At 47.6% G+C, this 5,125-nt stretch overlaps 1 non-coding gene across 1 annotated transcript; it reads right to left on the bottom strand.

The window, feature by feature from the left end:
• Positions 1 to 2,894: 2,894 nt before the first annotated feature.
• Positions 2,895 to 3,000, bottom strand: LOC111823574. Its single transcript, XR_002826626.1, has one exon. It is a non-coding gene; the product is annotated as a U6 spliceosomal RNA (small nuclear RNA).
• Between the last annotated feature and the right edge of the window lie 2,125 nt (positions 3,001 to 5,125).

Below are 5,125 nucleotides of genomic sequence, written 5' to 3'. Positions count from 1 at the left end.
TGGGTGAGGGGCTAAGGGCTGTTTTCCGGAAGCGAGTGACTAAAGCTCCCAACCACTCCTTGTTTTCTTCTTTATTTATTTTTTTTTTATTCTGGGCCAGCTTTAGCTCTGAGGCCTCGCTGCTGAAAACATGGATACAATGTTTTGGTTCGGCTGGGTTTCAGTCCGGCCGGTTTCTGGAGTTTTGTTTATCTTCTTATTTGCAACATAGTACATAGTTGCTTAGAGTTGTAGCTCAGAGGTCGGCAAGTGAGGCGGGGAACGTTGGAGTCTGCAGCAAGCAAGCCTCATGTTCGCTTCCAGCTGCCTGGCTGCCGGCTGCCATCTTGGCTGACAGTTAATTTGCATATACTCACTGATTAGCCAATGAAAAGGGTAGCAGTTGTACGCTAATTACCATGTTTCTCTTTTATTAGTGTAGATAACCACTGAGTTTATGAGAAAAATAAAAGGTAATGAATTGAGAAATATAAAATTGGGGGTGCGGTATCTTGGGGTGCGAGACAGAGAGATGTGATGGTGAGGAGGAAATAGGGAAACAGTGATATTGTTAATGTTCTGTTTGTCAAATTGGGGGGTTATTTAATTATTCATGCCACTATTTATGTATAATTGACATCAATTACTTTGTACATATCACATAGGTCATAATTTTAAAAAGTGAACTCAACATGCTGCCTCCAAACCTGCTATCTCTGGGATTCTCCATCTTAGAGAATAATTTTATCCTCCACACAGGGCCCCCCCGCTTCTCCCTTTCCCTCTCCCCCACGCTTAATCGGATACTGAATTCTGGCCCTCCACACCTTTGGCACTTCCGTCCACCCTGTCCAGCCCAGAGCAGGCTGTCTTTATCCCTACATGAGCCACTGCATCAGCTTCCTGACCATTCCTCCTGCTCCAACTGGCACTCCCCTCCCTCCTCCAGTCCCCACTCTACTGAGGCCACGGATAATATCTCCCAGTGCAGATATGCTGAGCCCTTGGCAGTATCTTTCCACTGACCCTAGTGTAAACCCTAAAGTCATGAAGAGGCTGTTTTCATGGCCCACTGGATCTGGCTCACCCATCTCTTCAGGCTCGTTTCCTGCCATTCTCAGCCTCACTCACCAAGCTTCAGTCCCCCTGAATTCTCTGTTTCCTAATATACACCTGGACTTTCCATGCAGGCCAGAGGGTCTTCCCGCTGACTGATCCTATTCCTTTCTCCCTTCCACCCACCCTACCCTCTAATCATCTTATGGTTTCATCTAAAATGTCACTTCATCATCCCATTTTTATTATTTTTTATTCTTAATCGCCAGGTGTAGCCTTTGAAAACCTCCCTCTCTTATGATCTACCTCACTTTTTATATCCCTGACTTCCAGCCAAATGCAGATCTCCCAGGAACTCCAAGGGCCCCTAGGAAATGGTAGAGCCGTAAGATAGAAAGAGCCTGGGTTCTCCAATAATCAGGTGGGAGCTTGACCTCCAGTTGCTTTTCTCTGTCAAAGAGATGTATTAGTTGTCTGTTGTGTAAAAATTACTTCAGAACTTTGTGGTTTAAATGAAAAAACACACAATTTATTATCTCGTTGTTCTGTGGGTCAGGAAGTCAGGAGCAACTTATCTGGGAGAGACTCACAGTCTTTTATGAGGTTGCATGCACTCAAGATATTGCCCAGGGCTGCAGGCACCTGAAAGCTTGCTTGGCTGATATGAACATTCAGGTACAAGTGTTTCTATGAACAGATGTTTTCAAATCTCTTAGATATGTATCTAGGAGTGGAATATCTGGGTCATATGGTAACTGTATGTTTAACTTCTTGAGAAACTGCCGAACTGTTTTCCAAAGCATCTGTACTCTTTTACCAGAAATGTATGAGTGTACCAATTTCTCAGCATCTTTCCTAAAACTTGTTATTGTGTTTAGTTATAATATCCTAGTGGGTGTGAACTGATATCTCATTGTGGTTTTGATTTGCATAACCATGATGTGCCTATTGGCCATTTTTAGATCTCCTTTGAATAAGTTTCTATTCAAATCCATTGCCCATAAAATTGGGCTACTTGTCTTTTTGTTAGAGTTATGAGTTCTTTATATATTATAGATACAAGTCCCTTACCTAATATATGATTTGCAAATATTTTCTCCCATCCTGTGGGTTGTCTTTTCACTTTCTGAATGGTGTCCTTTGAAGTACAACATTTTAAAATTTTGATAAAATCCAATGTATCTAGTTTTCCTTTTGTTGCTGTGCTTTTGGTGTCATAGGAAAGAAACCATTATCCAACCCAAGCTCATGAAGATTTATGCTTAAGTTTTCTTCTAATACTTTCATAACTTTAGGTCTTACATTTAGGTCTCTGATCCATTTTGAGTTAATTTTTGTGTGTGGTGTAAGGTAGATGCCCCAGCAGCATTTGTTGACAAGACTATTCTTTCCTCCATTGCATTGTCTTAGCAACCTTGTTGAAAATCAATTGACCGCCCGGGCTGGTTTGGTTCAGTGGATAGAGTGTTGGCCTGCGGACCCAAGGGTCCCAGGTTTGATTCTGGTCAAGGGCACATACCTCAGTTGCAGACTCCTCCCCGGCCTGGGTCCTGGCCTGGGCTCGTGTAGGAGGCAACCAGTCGATGTGTTTCTCACATTAATATTTCTCTCTGTATTTCCCTCTCTCTAAAAACCAATGGAAAAACATCCTTGGGTGAGGATTAAAAAAAATAATAAAAAAATCAATTGACCATAAATGTGTGTTTATTTCTGGACTCTTAATTTTACTCCATTGATTTATTTGTCATCTTAATTACTGTGGATTTGTAGTAAGTTTTAAAATCAAGAAGTATGAATACTACAACTTTATTTATTCCAAAACTGTTTTCTCTATTCTGAATCTCGTGCATTTCAATATGAATTTTATGGAATGCTTCTCGAATTTGCATGTCATCTTTGCACAGGGACCATGATATCTTCTCTGTATCCTTCCAATTTTAGTATATGTGCTGCTGAAGTGAGCAGTCAATGTGAATTTTAGGATCACCTTGTCAATTTTTGCAATAAAGGCAGCTGGGACTTTGATAGGGGCTGTTGAATTTTTAGATCAAATTTGGGGAATATTGCTATCAAACAATTTTAAGTCTTAGAATCTATGCATACGGGGTATTTATGTAGGTCTTTAATTTACTTCAGTTAGGTTTTATAATATTCAGTGTACCATCTTATACTTCTTTTGCTAAATTTATCATAAGCATTTTTGTGTGCATTGTAAATGGAAATGTTTCCTTGATTTCATTTTTGGATTTTTCATTACTAGTGTATAAAAATACAATTGAATTTTGCATATTAATCTTCTATCCTACAACCTTACTGGACTTGTTTATTAACTCTAATGGTTGCCAGAAAGTCATAGATGGCTTCATGGGGAATCAACTAAGTGACAGTTCACAAGCAAAACTGACTAGGTCAATGCTGCAGCATGTAGCAGTACTTCAATCCAGGTCAACAGGTGGTGGTGAAGGTGGCTGAGGCAACAGGACGGGACTCAACGCCAACCCCAGGGCAGGTCTCGTTAAATCTCTGGACCTCAACTGTCTCACGTATAAAATGAAGATAGCACCACCTAGCTCATAAACTTTAATGATCGATAGTTAAATGAGATGATAAAATTTCAAGGCACAAAGTGGGCGCGTTAGCTTCATTCTGCCAATGAACAGACCGGGTTGGCACAAACTGGATACCGGGCAGCACGAGACGAGAGGGAGCTGTGCCTCGGGCCCAGAACTGACAATACCAGAACAGTGAAGCCTTTTCACTGGACATTCCCACCCGGCATTAAAGGTCTGCCTTCTGCTCCCTCCGTGGCTCACCTGACGCCCCTCTCCTACAAAGCGCAGCAAACGTCCCCCCAAGGAAGACTCGCACCCGCCACCCGCCCCGACAGCGCCTTCCCCACTCTCGGCCCATTGGGCTTGGACCTAGTCCTAGGCAACGCTGCCTTCCGCCCCTAGCAACCGCTCACCTGCTTTTCTCTTCCTATAGGCCAGCACATTTCCTTTCTTTTTTTTATTGGTCCGCGTAACTACATCTCGACCAATCCGAAGCAGCCACGGGGATCCAACTTACTTCCACACAATTTGGGGTGAACTTGGAGGAGACGAGTTTTTCCTCGTCTGAATCCAGTTTTCCCAGAAAGCATCTTATTTGTCAAACTATTGTGACCCCCCCTGGAATTAGTTTCAAAACACTTTATGTCCCAGGCCTGTCTATCCCCTGCCTACTCCCCAGTCCCAGGGACACGGCCCCCAGGACGCCCCACCTCCCAGGAGCGCCCGAGTCCTCCGCTAGGCAGAGGCCACCCGGCGGCCGGGGCGATACCATCTGTGACTAATCAATAGGGGGGCTCTAGCCACCCCCCGGGCTGCCCTGTACCGCACCGGCCCCCTACTGCACCTCTTGCTCGGACCGTGGGCACGAACCCCAGACATGGCGGGGGGACGACGGCGCCCGGCACCGAGGAAGGCACGCGATGCGGACCAGAGAAGGGAGCACTTGGTACTTCCAGTCTCGCCCCGCTTCAGGAAGTGAGTGTCTCCACCCTCGTAGTTCCGCTCGCACGGGGTGGAGGAGTGTTGTTAACCGGGCCGCCTCCCAGTCGCGGGGTTTGAGCGGGCTCGCGGCGGTGGGCTCCTGTGAGTGCGCCGGCCGGCCGGGGTGTGGTTGGAGTCGGGACCGGGACCTTTCCCCCGGGTCTTCCGCGGTCGGGCGCCCCGCCGCCCGCTTTCCGTCTGTCAGCGGGCGGCAGATCGCCGGCGCCGCGCGGCCGCTCTCCGAGGCTGGGCCCGCCCGTGACGCTCGCAGCTCCCGGCGCTTCCAGGTGCGCGATCGCGGGGCCCCCCTCAGTCTCGCCACTGCATCCCGTCGGTCGGCCGTTCCTCGGGGGCCCCGAGTGGACGCTGCCCCGAAGGTTGGGGGGCACCAAGGTTCCAGACTGACGGACCCGCACGCTCCCGCGGGGCGCGGGTCGGAGCTGCCCACCCGGCCGAGCTGTCACCGGCCCGGCTGCGCCCCCGGCGCCTCGGCCTCTCCCTTCCCCGCGCACATTCCCGCTGCGGGAGGTGCCTGCCTTCTGCACCCACCGCTCACC

This window comes from Myotis lucifugus, unplaced genomic scaffold, assembly GCF_000147115.1.
Source record: "Myotis lucifugus unplaced genomic scaffold, Myoluc2.0 scaffold_562, whole genome shotgun sequence".
Taxonomy (NCBI): domain Eukaryota; kingdom Metazoa; phylum Chordata; class Mammalia; order Chiroptera; family Vespertilionidae; genus Myotis; species Myotis lucifugus.
Note: the sequence above shows the minus strand (reverse complement) of the source record. Positions and strands in the feature narration are given on the sequence as shown.